Genomic DNA, 16,859 nt, shown 5'->3' on the forward strand with positions numbered 1-16,859 from the left:
TACCAGCACTCCCACTTGGCTGCAAGAATAAAGATTATCCCCCCCGTCACCATGACATTTTTATGAAAATCCCTTTGCCAGGATTTTTTTCTCCTGAGAAGCTGAGGAGCCTCAGGAAAGAAATGTAAACAATAACTATCTGCTGCTGTGGAATGCAACCGGTGCATCTTTGATTGGTCCATGTGAGGTGTTTCTACTTAATAACCAGTCAAAGATCCAGCTGCATCAACTCTGAGAGTCACAAGATTTTGTTATTCATTCCATTCTTTCCTTTCCAGACTTCTGATGAATCCTTTCACTCTATTCTTTTAGTATAGTTTTAGTATAGCATTTTTAATAGAATATATATAATAATATAATAAATCAGCCTTCTGAAAAATAGAGTCAAGATTCTCATCTCTTCCCTTGTTGGAGTTGCCTACAAATCCCACAGTCCCACTCAGCACAGCATTCACACATCTCATGGAAATCCCTAAATCCCTTAGCTATATATCTTGTGGCATATCTCATGGAACACTTGACTGTTATCTTGCCTGTTGTGGCTCCACTGGAGTGTTTGAGGCATTTCTTAGGAGGGTACAAAGGGGTCTCCACCCACTGTGTCCATCTTTTGTCTGAAGGAGTTTTGCTTTTCTGTCTAGCCACTTACAAACTTTTCTTTTGAAATAAGGGTTGAGAGCAGGTAGGAAAATCCCTGTTTCTATTCAGCAGCTAATGACTAAGGATCCTAGGGATTAGCACCCAGTAATTTTTCTCCTGTTCTAAAGAACTTTAGTGCATGAAAGAAGATAACTGCCATTTAATCTAACAAAAAAAAAAAAAAAAGGAGCAGTATAAAGAGAATATGACATAAAGTGAGACCATGTGATTTTTTTGACCACACTTGAGAACATAGCCTCCCTTGCCTATGAATAAAAATCCCCCTATGCTTTCAGTAGCAACTCTTAAAAGCCCAGAAAGAGTAAGCAAATAAAATCAGAAGATGTGCTTCTTTGCAAAGGGTTTCTTTTTTGAGGGAGGCTGGAGAAAACAGCATGCTAGTTGTTGTGGTGTATTTTTTTAGTTGCAAAGGCAAGCAGAAATCTTCTAAAGAAAATCAAAATTGTGTGCCTCCAAATTAGTTCTGGCAGGAAATGTGAATGTTTGTAGCAAATGAATGAAGCTGAGGGCAGATAGACTCTGTTCCTTGCACTACAGTGACTGTATGTTAAGCTGTGCCTCAGCAAACCCATGTGTTACTCAGATGGTTAACTAGGAGGAGAAATCTATTCAGCTCCTTTGCTAACAATCACCATGTGACAGAAATGGAAAGATGGACCCCAGTGGAGGCATAATATTGTTCCAGTCTATTCCAGATTAATAAAATTGTGATCGGTATTCTGTGGCCTGGTAGGAAATTATTTTCGTAGGTTAAGCTCTACCCAGCTTCCAGAGTGTTTGGTATATATAATAGGAAATAGTATAACTGTCATAGTGGGACCTTGAAAGTGCTATCATATAATTGCTACTATCCACAGTGTGTAATGCTGCTTGAGACAAAAGAGTGGAGGATTTAAATGCGTTTTGGAGAGCTACAAAGAGCAGAATGTTATTGTGTGCCAGAAACCATCATGTAAGCCAGTAAGCTAAGAACCCAGCATGAGAAAAACACCATGGAGCTACAATGGCAAACTTCCCTGTTTTCACTTCTTCAGGGCTTCCACTCTTTTCTGTTTCCTCAAAACAGAGAAGTTCAACGCATCACTTGTGCCCTTCTGCCTCTTAGCATGGCATCTCCTGGGGGAATCTGCCTGCCCCCCACAGAACAGCACACTGCAGGCCATCTGTCTCAGCTCACGTGTATGCACAGTTCTTGTACACCCTTGTCCATCTGCCACTCAGCCGAGCTACGTGCTGGTTTTGTGAAAACCAGGTGATACACCTGACCTCAGGACTGACAGCAGCAGCTGATCTGTCACTGGTGGGAGTTAAGCCCATCTCCCTTTTTCCAAGAGAAAAGGACAGTTAAAAAGACTATCTAAATATAGAGCAGGAAAAAAAATAACCATGTCATTGCATCTAGGACATCATCTAGAGTTACTATGTAGGATTTGGAATCCAGTTCTTTGAGTTATTTAAATATATACCTAAATAAAGTGTTTTCATTGCTTTGATATTCCTTTTATAAGCCTTTTTTTTTTAATGTAACAAAAATGCATAAAGGAAAAGTTTGCAGTTCCTGAGAAAAAATAAACTTTCTAATAAAACTGGAATTAAATAAATAAAATCTCTATAATAAAATTAGTAAAAACAGTTGGAAAATTAGGCTCAAAATATAGATGTCTGTAACATAATACAGAGCACAATGGTTTGAAAGAGAGCTGAAGGATGCTCACAACAAAGATATTTCAGACATTACCTATTAGAGATATATTTCTTGGCAGTGAAAAATGCTGATTTTCACACTCTGGCAAGAGAAGATTTGAATTCATAACTTGCTCTGTCATATAAAAAACAAGAAATACAAAATTGCTTGCAAAATTCTTACCTATGTTTTATACCATGGAAAAAAAGGCAAATAAAATCAAAATTGAAACAAAAATGTTCAGTCTTCTGGAACTATTTTATTTTGGCCAATTTCCTCATAAAAAGTGATAAGCAGTCTTGGTAGTTTCTGTCAAAGAAAATGTGAACTATATCAGGGTTGTTATTTCTTTGATTTATCAACTTAGAAGTACAGAAAGATCTGCAGTTCTCAAGCCAGAAATCAATGTATTTATTTAACACTGATGAAAACCTGCCTCCACAGATGTTTTCTTTGAGTTTAACAAGGTTTGATGTTAGAACAAGTACATAAAGATGGATGTAGCTTCATTGCAGAAGGTTAACAATCATTCTCTTCAGAGGAGTATTATATTAAATTGTCTGTCCAAAATTCACCTTTGAGCCCACTTGGGTGCCTACCTGAGTCAGAAAAAGCAGCAGGTTTCAGAGAGGGCAGGCTGTGCCTTTGCTCTGGGCTGCAGGAGCAGGCAGTGCTGACTCACAGACTGCACAGAGGAAGAGCCGAGGAGATGCCCCAGAGCTGTCAGCAAACTGCCCAGTGCTTCGGGGAGCTGCACCTTACCTGGATAGTGCCAGGCTGCATTTCTGTGGGACGCAGAGGGATATTTCTGTCTGCAGTATCCCAGGGAGGTGGATATGATGTGACACTGAGCCACAGGGGAATTAGAGAGAGGCACATCTCAGCTGGGCAGCAGAACTGGCTGCTCTCTGCTGCTACTGGCACCTGTCCCTTGTAACTATTCCCTGAAAGGTGCAGTAAATCTGCAACAGGAGAGGCCTGAGTGTGGTGGTACTCAGCTGATGCTGCTGTTCAGGGAGAAATGTTAGGACAGCAGAAGCCTTTAGACCCCCAGTCATGTGGGTCCCTGGAGCAGGTCTGTAGCAGAAAGGCGCCTGAATCATCCCTGAGCAGAGATTTTACTTTGGCTTGGGGCGTTAACTCACTAAGGCAACAGCCGTAACTAATGAGAAAGGATGTTTGCTCTGGATATAAATGTCACTGTATTTCTAAATAAGTGTACACTGAGGCTTATTAATCAAACTACATTTTTGTTGCCTCTCTTTGGCCTAAAATTTAGAAATGCAATGAGCGATGAGAAGTTAGTCTGGGACTCCAAATATGTATTTTAGTTTGTTTTCCTACACAGTACCACAGGGAGCCCAGCCTAATGGGGGCTGATGGAATGGCCCATGTAAATGTGCAGCTCTGGTTAGTGGTTTTATCACCAGCACAAGTGGTGCAAGCAATTTAAGTATTTTGGTACTTCTATACATATTTGTATTTATATTTTGGTACTTCTACACATATTTTTCTACATTTTAGTACTTGTATACATATTTGCCACTTCAAATTGCAGAAACTTGTAATCAAATTTTAATATTTTTCTTTAATCTCCAGCAACTGCAGATGTTTTCTTGTTATTACTCTCTACTTTGCCTTTCCCCATCCAGGCAAACCCAGATGTATGGATTTTGTTCTAGCTGTTAAACAACAAAAAATAATTCTGTGTCTGCTGTGCTCTCACTGGGGTAGATGCATAACCTGTTATGTAGCCCTACAGTTCCAAAGTTTGTACACAAATGTCAATAATAAACAATGCTTCAATCCAATCTCCTTCCTGCTTTCAGTGCTCTGAGGGGTTTTCTTTTGGCTGGTTTTGTTCCAAGGCATTGTCCTACATGGTGCCCCATCTGTGTACTACAGGACTGTTCATGCCTCCCAGCTGGGCTTGGTAGCATCCACATTCTCTGACTGGGGAAATGAGTCAGCAGAAATTACTGTGCATCACTGAGCACTGTCCCAGGAAAAAAAAAAAACCCACCTTGTCACACAATGAAACAATGAAATATTACATCTCATGACCCCGCTTGAGTAAAAATAAACCTTTTTAATTGAGGAGGTAATTGGAAGCTATCGAGATGAGAGAACAGGCTTTTATTTGAAAAATGATTGTGAGAGAAAGTAATGAGGTCAGAACAAAATAAATATTTTCCCTTTTTTCCAACAACCTATTACTTTTCATTAACTATGGTTTGTTTCTCTAGGCAATAGTAAGATAATACAAAAATTTTGCAAAAATATTCTCCTGGGATGCTTATGGACCTGCAGATGTTCCTAGCTGATGAAATCCTGGGTCTGGAGCACAGACGGAAAGTGATAAATGATTAAGATGTTATAGGATATAAATAACAATACTACAATGTTGAATGTAGAGATATCAGCAAAACAAGGGATGCTTATCTGCTGGCTTGGTAAGCATCTTGTTTATGGCTGATCAATTTTGTAACAGTTCTGGCTCCTGCCCAAAGCACAAGTTGGTATGTTGCTGCCAGCCCAGACTGACCCTTCCTGGTCATCCCTGCTGGTCTGGGGAGATGGGATGGGTCCTGGCTGCCAGGCTTTGCCCTGGCAGACACCTGCTGAGGTCTCCCACCACCAGCAGCTCCCTGAGAGCCCTGCAATATCTGATCCACAGGGAGGGCAATGAGGGTACCAAGGCCAAGGGTGGTTTTTCCTTTCATTCCTACTTGGAAACCACATTTTTCAGGAAGCCTTCCAGAAAAGATGAACCTGGTGGGAAATACCTGCATTATCCAATTTTAACCCAAGTGATTAGAAGTATGGCAGTGCCACATGCTGCTGCTGATGGGATCCTAGAAAGGAGAAGAGTCAGGTGAACTCCGTGCACTTGCTGCTGCCCTGTGGTTGGTCCTGCTCTGGGCACAGATTAGGGCATTGTTGAGGAGTGTGATGTCAGAAGACCTGCAGACACATCTCTGCTAGTGCAGAAAGGTTAGGTTATTTGCAGAGAACCAGCCACTCACCATTGTTTATGGGTTATCCACCAAAAGTAAGCCTGGATGCTAAGTTTTGTTTTGCTTTTTCACCCTGGCAACTCCAGAAGAATTATTGCAGCTGCTGGTCTTGTTTCAAAATTTTTGATCCTTGCTCTCAAACCAAAAACCCAGCATCATTTGAGAAGGGAAATAGAGGTAGCATCTACACCAAGTAAATCCTCACAGATTTTTTGTTTCACCTTCTTGTGACTTGAGAGCTTGTGCAGTTTGGCCTGATTGAACTCAGCCAAAATTTTTCTTTGGGCTGGGTTTGCCTGATGAGAGTTTGGTGTGGTTTGGTGTTTTGGTGCCGCCTTTCCCAGGCAAAATGCCCATTTCACGTCTGCTTCTGCACAGACAAGGTGGTTTCCTGAGGAGCCAAGCTGGTTGTTCCCCATACATGCCTTGCATTTCTGAGGGGTTCTGGTGACGTTAGTGTTGTATGGAGCAAGAAAACTTCAATTTGAGTGATCTTTAAGATACGTATCAATTAAAGTAACATAAGAACAACCTGCTCCTAAGCAGTCTTTATTGTTTGTCCTTCAGCTGCAGATACTTCCCTATCTCACAGCCTGAACTATTATATGCTAAACAAATAGCTTTCTCCTGAATAGCTGACTTCCACTAAACAATTACCATAATTATTGTAGGTATTGTACACTTCTGTCCACAGAGTAAGAACTGCATCTAATCAAAATTATCCCATAAACTGTGTAAAGATTTGATACTCCTTACCAGCACTGAATGCAGATTGCCTTCAAAGCAAAGGTTTTTGAATACATTATCTACACTACAAAATTAAAAATAGATCCAACTGAATAACATCTTCCTCTCAACCACATTTCATATCTTCAACCAAGATAGTTAAATCGGAAAAAGAGATGAAGCAGTTTAATCTCAGCATTCTAAAAAGTACAATTTACAACTGTGAAATGTTAAGAGACTTTTTTTAACACTCCTTCCACTCTCTCACACATACCCTGCAGCCTCAAGGAACCTCTGTGAACTCTGGTCTTGCAGCATCAGTTCTTCCTTTGACACCTAATGAGCCAAGATTTCTGTTTCTTCAGCTGTGAGGGTTTTGAACTAGAAAGTATATGCAGAGGTGGAAGGCATAGCTGAAAACAGGTGTGGACCTCACTTCACAGAATAGTACTTCCTCTGAATTTTTAGTGGGTAGACATATTTGTGTTTTAGTTTTACTGTATTTTTAAATTTTACTATACTAGAAATTAATGAACAAAACTAAAAACAGAGTACATAACCAAAGCTGAAGGCAGTCTTCTCACCACATATCCCTGGATTCCTCTCCTTACCCTCCTCCTCAATTTCTAAAAGAAAAAATAAGGGCAAAAACTTAAAAGCTATGTTAAATGAGGGTGGAGTTAAGCATATGTCCAAATATTCTTTGGAATTAAGTCCTATACATGTGTCATCAGTCTATGTAGTCACAAAATGAAAGCACACAAAGAATTTTTCATGTGGGTTTGGGCTGAAGAATCAAATTTTGGGATGATTTAGAAAATTGATTGAAAATGTGTAATTTGAGTGGTGCATATTACATTGTCTGGTAAAGGAGAGCAAGAAGAGTGATGTACAGATTTGTGTCCCCTGTTGACAGTGGTTGGAATTTAGAGAAAAATAAAAGCCAGCTAAAGAAAAGATAAATGAAGTGCAGGTACCATTTAGAAATCAGAAACACAATAGGAATTGAGATGCAGCACAAGCTGCAGCACAAGCATTAGCTGAATTTAAATAAAGACATGGAAATCAATAGCTGTCTATTACTGTAGTGACAGCAGCTGCCAAATTGGTTGAGCTGGTTTGGGTTATTTTATTGGGGACTTATGGTTTGCAGCTAAATAAAAAGTGCAGTGATGATGAAAGGAGTCTTTTTAGAAGCCGTTGCTAAGAAAAGAGGAAACAAAACCAAGCATATGCTATGAAAACAAGCATATACTATATTTATTGAGAAAACATCCTCTAGAATAAAAATAAAGACTACGCCATGAAATTAGTATGTGCCTTCACAACAGACTTGTACAGAAAACTTGAAAACCACAAGGACACACTGTTTACATAGAATCATCCTGGATATGTGGACATTCTCTAAACAATGCAACTAACTGCTATTTAGACATTTTCTCTTTAGTGAGTTCTCTAATTTATTGAAGCAAAGGTTGATTACCTATGACTATTATTTACAGTAGGGCAATGCAGCTTCTCAGCCATGTATTCTTTCTGTCCCTTGATCTGGTCATTGCTAAACAAGTTTTGAGAGTCACCTTGTGAGTTACAATTAATAATCTACATTGTTTACACGTAAATCTACATGATTTACATACATGGGAGGAATAGGGGTTTTGTGAGGACCCCACTTTCCTTACACAAACCTTGTAACCAGGCACGTATCATCAGCCTGCCTAATGATTGCTCCGTCCTCCATCCCTGAAAGTCATCTCTCGTGAGGACTTAGTTGTACCTCCCCAGGACAGAGACACCCCATCCTGCAGCTGGCCCAGAGCTGTGCTGCCTGGGCACTTGCTTGCAACTGCTGGTTATTGCACAGAATCATAGTGTGGTTTGGGTTGGAAGGGACCCTAAAGTCCATCTGCTTCCAAGCCCCCTGCCCTAGGCCGAGACATCTTCCATTAGACCAGGTTTCTCAAAGCCCCATTCAACTTAGTCTTAAACACTTCCTGTGATGGGGCATCCACAGCTTCTCTGGACAGCCTATATCTGTGCCTCACTCCCCTCAGAGTGAAGAATTTTACCTGTCTCTCTCCCAGTGTGGGTATTTATGTTGGTGTATGTCTTTTAGTTGCCTACTGACATTCAAAAATTTAGACAAATGTATTTACCTTTGAGACCTTTCCAAATTTCAGTGGATTTTTTTCCTCAATCGCCTTCTGAATATTTTTGGTATTTTGTCAGGAGGGTCTGTGGAGGCAATAGGCACAGTTAACATGCTGGCTATATTTCTTTAGACAAAGAACATAGAAGTGTTCTTTAATTGAGTGAGGCTCTTCTCTGAGTTTTCTTCACTGCTCCTGGCCTTCCTTTTTGATCATTTTCAATTCAGCCCCATGGCTACAAATAGTAAGATTTTTTAAAAGAAACTAATGGTTTTAGGTGTATTCTTGAAGTCCAATTCAAAGTGTATGAGAGGGTCTGGTATTTCAGAACATTGTAACTTCAATGATTACAGAAAATCAGAATCTGTTAATGCCTTGTAAGCATGTTTTGCTCAGGTAGAGCCAAAAAATTATCATAGGGTTTAGGGAAGATAATCAGGAGAGCACACATCCAAGTACGGTGTTTGGAGGTCTGTGATCTAATCCATGAACCAAATGTGAGCCATTAATCATAAGAGAGATACGAATGAAATGTTGCCTACTTTGAGAAAGGATGACAAAAGGCAACTAGATGATAGAAATTCAAGATAAAAAGCATTTGAATGTACTTACTGAGGACAGGCATTCACAGCCAATGAATTCAAGCTGCTGGAGCAGCTGGACTTCAGCCATTTTATCACCCGTGGTCATGTTGCACTTGATGTTTGTTTTCCTGCCTTAATAAATGCAATTTTTGTGATAAATACAATGTTAGGTCAAATAGAGTTGCATTGGGGGACAAGACAGAGAATGTCTGATTCTGGAGGAACCGGGATGCTGGGATTTGAAGCACCCCAAGGACCAACCAGTCACAGCAACAAGCTGAGGAGCCGGGCAACCCAGTGAGGATCAAGGTCTTGGCATCTCTGCAGTGGCAGGTGGCCAGTGAGACAGTGCAGCCACTTCACCAGAAGGAAGTCACAGAGAAAAAGCAATTAATGTGTCATCAAAGCTGCAGCAGCATACTGTCAGGGAAATGAGGGGAAAGAGAGCTACAACAATGATTCTAATAGATCCTGAAGTAATGAAATACTTCCAGAAATGCATTGCTTGTATGGAAAGTCAAAATGATAAAGTCTGTGCAATTTATGTTATCAAGGCAACTCCTTATGATGACTATAAATAAGTATTTAAAGAAACATATGTCATCTGACACTGTTCTTTTTTTTTATTATAGCACAGAAGATGTCAGAAAATGTGTAAGCACTTAGTGAGAACTATTTTTTATATTGATTCTTTATAGTGCTGTGAACTATCCTCTCATTTTGTAGGAACGGTGCATTTCTGCATCAACATTTTGAACAAATGTATCAAGTAATTTGCAAATAGTTGAAGGAGCGTAGTTTGTACACCATATCCTCATTCTATTTCTGGGTATCAGATTCTTGTTGTGTATGTCTTGCTTTAAGAAATAGCTATATATTACAAATAAATACAGTATTACGTGGTATTTTATGAGAAAACTCGTGGGTTAAGATGACAATTTAATAGGTAAAGCAAAAGCCATTCACAGAAGTGAAGCAAAATGAGGAATTAATTCCCTGCTTCCCATGGGCAGATAGGTGCCCAGCCATCCCCAGGAAAGCAGAGCTCCATGACATGTAGAAGTCACTTGGGAAGAAAAACTGCATTGCTCCAAATGGCCCCTCCTTCCTCCCTCTTCCTCTGGCTCTAAATGCTGAGCATGATGTTGCATGGTTTGAATTATCCCTTTGGTCACTTGGGGTTGGCTGTCCCAGCTGTGTCCCCTCCAAAATCCTTGTGCACCCCCAGTGTCCTTGCTGGTGGAGTGGGGTGAGAGACAGAAAAGTCCTTGGCTCTGTATGAGTACTGCTCAGCAGTAACAAAGACATCTCTGTGTTACCTCTCTGTTATCTCTGCATTGTTTCCAGCAAAAATCCAAGCCACAGCCCCGCACCAGCTACTGCGAAGAAAATTAACTCTATCCCAGCTAAAACAAGCACAGATTTACTTTTTTAAATGAGTTGCTACACAGTGATGTGCTATTCTGTCACATTACATACATTAAGAAAAACAATGAAAATAATTGTTGTGAAACTAGAACAATGGGCTGGAAGTTCCCTTAGCTGACATCTCTGAGTTCATTTGCAACCAGGAATAGCAAGAAAAAAGTGAATAAAGCTGACCAGTCTGCTGGCAGTGATGTTAAAGCATCTTTTCCATCCACCCTGAACAATTGCAAATGCATAAAGGAGGTGCAGTATAGAAAATGAGATCATTTCAGTTAAAGGTCACCACAAAATCCTACTAATCTTTAAGGTATTCCATTCGTCCTTATTTTATTTGCTACTGCAGACTTTAAAAATAGGTAGTTAGGGAAGCTGATAAAGCATCCTGTATACAGTCTTACATAAAAAGCAACAGACTGCAAATGGAAAAATTAATATCCAGAGGTATTCAACTTGTTAATTTGGGTTTTTTTTCCTTTTCTTTTCTAATTTTTTTTTAAGCACGGGAAAGGTTCTTTAAAGTATGTCACGTATTTATCACACATTTTTTACTTGTTAAACTGGTATTTGTAAAACTTCCTCTGATTCTTTAGTCATGTGTAAAAGATTCTCATTTTGAAAAGACTGCTTTTCCATCTCTGATATTTGTGATTTTAAATTATTTTTCCCTTCTTTTTGTTTTACAAAATGTTTATAAGGGTTTTGTGTGGAGAAATGAAGGGCACAACAGCCAGTAAACACAGAGCTGTTTTCTTCAGTGATTACTGTAGTCATGGGGAAAATGTCAGAAATTACTAGCTGCGTACAGTTTTTCTCAGAGAAGTGCAGAGATGTGTTGTTACATTGTACAGTTGGAGTAAACTTTCCATCTTCACAAGTCACTGGTGCCATTTGTGGCTGCAATCTGCAGCATAAAGTCTTTCTTTCACTCGGCTGCAGCCTGAAAGCTGAGATGGCAGGAGAGAGCAGGAGCACCTTTTCCTCATCCACACAGCAAGGACTTCCTTTCCATATGTAGGTGTTACCAGTTTTCACTGGTACCAGACTGAATTCCTGCAGATGGCTTTACAAGGAGCTGTCCTTGAAAATCACTGGAAAATTTGGCTAGCTGATACTTCAGCTGCCATATTTCCCACAGAGTACCAAATCTGTCTCCATAAAGGATGGTGACTTCTTGTTAAATTACTTGTCCTGTTGGTTACAATCTAATTAAGTAGACCTGTCTCGTCAATTTGTATTAAATCCCATATATCCAAGGTACTGTCTCTCCTTTCACACTTAGATATAAGTCCCTGTCTGGTGAGTTCAGCCAGAATGATTCAGACTGACATTTCCAAATTAAATTAGAAGTCTGTGGATTTTAAATGGACAGTCTGATGCTCAGGAACTGTGGACCTTTGACTTTGAAATGCACTTTTCTTTTTGGCTTGATGGAGCGTAAGCTTGTTGGAATGCAAGTCCCAGCAGAAAATTATCTATTTACTCATGTTGTTTCTCAAGGGGTAATTTCAGGGAAATCAGGGGATTTCAGGGCAAGGGGGTTTTATCAAAATTAATTGAACTGGATAGAATTGATGGAAGTGGATGTTGTAAACATTGTGGAGCATTTTGGCCTAGGGGGCACCCTAAGTACATTTTTGCAGTTAGAAAATAAATAGAGGAATGATTTTAAACATTATCCCGGACTGAGTAGTCATGTTGGTTAGCAAAGAAGACATTCATCTGACTTCTTATTCACTGTTTGGGAGCATCCCCATTGCCATGAGACCAAAATCTGTCTTTGGGTTTCACAAGAGCAGACACCCAAGAAACCTTCAAAACCTTCAAGATTTGAGATGTGCCCTCTCTGTAAGGAATGGAAACCAGCTGCCTTTGACTGTTGCATGCCACTGCTTGGAGGGCACAGGCCTGTGGCAAGGGAACCCTTTGTGAGGTGAGTTTCTGCAGAGGAGAGATCAGGCCCTTTGTTTTCTGGACCACGTTCTTCCAGTCTCTTTCCTCAGCAGTTGGTATGAAGCACTTCTGATTAAAGTTTTTTGTTATTGAGGTATAAAAGCAATCAGTCGCTTATTTTTAAATGTAGAAAGAATTACTCTTAGCTTATTAACAGCTCTGCTAGCCAGAGATGAAAACTGCTGAATGTCTGAATAAATCTGCGCTATTTATCACTTCATGGAGTCTACAACCCTCAGAGAGTGTAAAATATTTACAAGACATCCCTGAATACTGAATTTTGCATTGATTTGGTTCTCACATTTGTTTGAAAGACATCTGAAATCATAACCAGGCAGACACTTTCCTCCTGAGAAAGCCGCAGTGGAGGAACTTTTTCAAAGGATGTAAAATCACCTACATCTGTACAATATGCTGACAACAGTGTGACTTGAGACAGTGGGCAAGAGGGTGTTGGATGAATACCAATGTTAGCTTTCAAATTTCTGGGAATCCTTGGGTTTCAAGGGGTGTCTATTCCTGTCAAAAAAAAAAAAAAAACCCAAAAAAACCCCCCAAAAAACAGAGAGTAACCCCGTAACCCCAGACAGTCATAGGTTTGTGTAGAAGCTATTGCAAGTTTCTAAGTATCTCAGAAGTGAGTCCTAAATTTCATGGGTTAATCCTATTTAGTTTTAATGGATCTACTAGTACAAGGAACAGCTGAGCAATCAGACCTTTACAAAGCTCCATATGTACAGACATCGATCCATTTATGTTCATTTCTTAGCTGTTGCAGCAAATAAGTGTAAGCAATCAAAACTTAAAAATGCTGTTGCTTTATTTCTTACAGATAGGGCAACTTGAAAGCCTAAACACAAGAAAGGAGGTAAAAAAATGATGCTGTAGCTGGCACATGTTTTAAACAAAAACCTATGAGAAATGTTTACTTTGCTAAGAGAAAAGGAGAAAATTCAAAAGAGAATGAATATATTTGTAAGATTAAATCCCTGTTTTATCTGAACTAGCCTGCTAGATGATGTTTCCAAATCTTTGGTCACAAGCAAACAATTCAGTATCTACAACAGTGGGCTACCTATGCATGTTTTGCACGCACACTGTTTATATGTAGCAGGTGACAGTTTTAAATCATGAACAGAAAGCAGCTAACTGAGCAGAATAAAAAGGACTGGAGACAATTTATCAGATAGCTGATACATGTTTCAACTTATTTCAGACAGGAATACACTAGCTTTCTGCTTGTTTCCAAGGCAGAATAAAATTGTATAACTTTAGCAGCATTGATTCTTGCAGAATAGCTTTAAATCTCCCCAGTAATTTAGTTGGAGAGTCTGCATAGCTAGACAGTCAATCTGGCTTGTCTCTCTTGGTAGGAAGTAGAGGACGGAGTAGCCTTCCCAAAAGTGGGATTTCAACAAACCAGGTTTCCAGGCTTCAGCCATTGCTACTCCAAACAAACCTCCTCTCAAACCATTTTCTACAATACACTGGCCTTTCTCATAAGAGATGAAAAGAACTTTCTCAGTAGAAAATTTTCTGTTAAAAGAGGTAATTCTAATGAAATAGGAGTAGCAAAAAAGAATTTTTTTGGAATAAATACTGGAACATCCATTTTATGTTAATGATTGATTTTATCTGAAGTAAAAACTGTTTTGCATTGTATAAAATGTTTAAAAAGAAAACAGAACAAAACTCTTTGGATGCCGTCAAAACAGAATATTTCAATCAACCTCCAAGTGATTTTTAAATTGTGTAACATGGGGATATGAAAATTATTCACTTGTCCTTCATTTCACAGAGAAAAAATATTCAACAGCAGGCAATTTCCCTTGGAAAGGAATTGCTGCTTACAAGAGAGCTCCAGTCTTGCTCTGGTTTTGCCCTGATTGCCTGCTTGACAGCAGCTCATATCTCTGCAAAAAATGCAGTCCCATGTAGTGCCTCAAGGATGGTTACCAGATGATAAAGTGACCATATGTTAAGAAATTTGTGAAGGTGGTAGGACTTGGAGACATGGGCTGTTTCTGAGGGGAGAAATACTAGATCTGTGGGACACAGCAGGATCAGGATGTGTAGGAGTCAGGGGCAAAAGGCAGTGGGATGACTCCTTGGGGGACAAAGACAGAAGTGCTAGGGTTGCCCATGGCTACTTCCCTGTGGGCAAATCCTTTGCTTCCCCCATGGTGGAAGGGAAGATCAAAGCCACTGTAATCCCAGTGCTGTCTTTCCCTGGCCTTTCCTAAAGATATCCCAGATGTCTTCATATTGAGCCCCAAACTTCTGCCCATTCCAACCTACTCCCAGCTGCTGCTTCAGGGGTGGGAGAGGCAGCGTTTGCAGCCGTGGCTGGGCATCAGGACCCAGTGACCTGCTTTCCAGTCTCAGCAAAACTCAGACCATCACTGAGGGAAAACAGCTCTGTGTGACAGCTCTGCACGAGTCTCAGCAGAAAGACCTGCTGTCTTTCTGAGTGCCAGGTTAGAGGGGATGAGGGCAACAGGGTGCTGTATGTTGGGAAGAACCAGTGGGAGCATTTGCAAATGCTTCCCTTGCCAAAGCTAGAAAAGCAAACCAAAACTTAACCATTGGAATAATTTGCTGCCGTGCTGCAGGCTCGTTGTGTCAAGGGCAGAAACTAAAGTTTTATCATTAAAACGTGGGTGAAGGGGAATTTGTTCCCCCTTTTGTGCACATCTGAATGTCTCTCCAGATCTGGCCCTGGCAGAACTGCCCTAGGCTGGCCTTGGGGAGGCTTCATGCCCACAGGCAGAGGACAGGCAGCCCTTCTGACCCTGGTTCCCTCCTTGGGAAGCATTACCTGCAGGGAAAGAGGGCACCAGCAACCCTCTGGGCTGGGTTCTCCATAATAAACACAGCTCGTGGATCAACACATTGCAAACAAATAACTAGCTGTGTGACAATAAAATCAGCTCAGATATTGACACAAGGAGAAGACACCCCTGAGGCAGCACTCACTGCAAACCCGTCCCTGAATGAGCAATAGTTAAATGTTTGTCCTTGCCTCTTTCTTTCAAAAGTAGGGCAAATATCTATAGAGTTCCCAGTGGGGAGGTAATCTAACTTTAACTTTCATACAGTCAAGTAAAACACCCGAGACTTCTGTTAGGGATGCAAGCAGGTCGTCTGAATTATGATTATTCAATCTGGTATTATTTTAATCTGGCATGCCTCTCACGTGCTTCATTTAGGTTCATCTTGACCTGAAAACTGCATTCTCAATGCCTTTTATGCCTTTATCTTTACAGGTGATTTGCCTTGTTGCAAGGTATTTTTTCTGTTTCGTTTTTTCCTCCAAATAGAAATATTTATTTAAATAGTGAACCCCGTGAGGCAGAACTGCACGTTTCGTTGTCTCGGGTCTCCTGAGCGTGGTCTAGGTCCCCTTCTAGCAGCAGCCTCTTGCTTTAACTCTCGCTCTTGCTAATTGAGGCAGGGAGATAATGAATTAAGAGCCACGGGAGGTGAGAGCCAGCGCCTCCCCTGCAGCCGCAGCGTGCTCCGGGTGATGTTTCCTTACTCGTTTACAAGACAATAGCCGAAAAAAATTAAGGAGGGGGAGAAAATGACTGAACCTTCTGTATGAGATAATGGATGAGCCCGGGATGACCTGTTTTTTTCCTTGCGGTGGAGCGGTGCTGAAGACAGAGGGCACCCGCGCCCAGCCCACAGCCGTCGCCCCGCCGCCAGCGTGCCAGCTCGGGGCGGCCGGAGAGCCGCCAATGCCCGCTCCCAGCAGGCAGGGAGCCACTGCCTCACCCGGCCAGGTACGTCTCAGGGGTGACCCTGCGAGCGGACCGCGGGGCTCAGCCGCGGGGCAGGCAGGGCGGGCAGATGGCACCGGGCAGCCGGGGCTGCGGGGCTGCCCGCGGGAGCCAGCTCCGGGCGGCTCTGCCCGCCTGCGGGTGCGGACGCGCGGCCAGGACGGCGGCTCCCCTCGGAACGTCGCCTTCTTCGGGACCGTCCGCAGCCCCCCGCGCCGCTCGGCGGACACGCAGCCCCGCCGGCCCCGGCACCCCTGCCCGCCGGCGGGGAGGGACGGAGCGGCGGCCAGCGCGGGGCGGTGCGTGCCGCGGCGGGCTCCGAGCGCCGGGAGCGGTGTGCGGGTGTGCGGGTGTGCGTGTGCGAGCAGTGCGTGTGCGTGTGCCGGCCACGGTGCGTGTGCATCCGGGGCCAGCGCGGCAGCAGCGCCTGGCGGGGGGCAGAAGTTTTGGGGAAGCGCCCCGCAATGCTGGCGGGCGGCCGAGCCGGAGGTGGCGGGGCCGGGACAGCGGGACACTGGGACGCTTGAGCGCCGAGGCAGCGGGGTGTCGGGACGGCGAGACTGGAGGCTGCGGGCAGGGGACACAGGACAGGGAGGCGGCGGGCGGGGGTGCAGCGGGGCTGGGCCCGCGGTCCGCGGCTGCCCCGGCTGCCGGGCGCTGTCTCGGGTGCTGACGGCACCCCGTGCAACAGGGACGCGGCCCGGCGGCGGGGGCATCTTCCCTCCCGGCACGGCGATTCAAGCTGCCGAGTCCTGCCGCCGGGCTCGCCGCCGCTCCCCGCCCGAAGCCTCTCTGCACGGCCGGCGTGCTGGTAAGGCACATCGGGGCTTTGCCCGCGGTTGCCTTAGTAACTAATATGTATTTTCCCCTGCTTTCGT

The 16,859-nt window shown here is 42.6% G+C and overlaps 1 protein-coding gene across 5 annotated transcripts in view; it reads left to right on the forward strand.

Moving 5' to 3' along the window:
- Window positions 1-15,394: 15,394 nt before the first annotated feature.
- GRM1 (glutamate metabotropic receptor 1) overlaps window positions 15,395-16,859 on the forward strand; it is a 180,220-nt gene continuing 178,755 nt past the window's right edge. For 4 of the 5 annotated variants that reach the window (XM_038132729.1, XM_038132733.1, XM_038132735.1 and 1 more), the window contains exon 1: window positions 15,395-15,984. The gene's annotated coding sequence lies outside the window, so the exon portion shown is untranslated. The other variant, XM_038132731.1, reaches the window with a different exon arrangement.

The sequence above is a fragment of the Motacilla alba genome, chromosome 3, assembly GCF_015832195.1.
Source record: "Motacilla alba alba isolate MOTALB_02 chromosome 3, Motacilla_alba_V1.0_pri, whole genome shotgun sequence".
Lineage (NCBI taxonomy): Eukaryota > Metazoa > Chordata > Aves > Passeriformes > Motacillidae > Motacilla > Motacilla alba.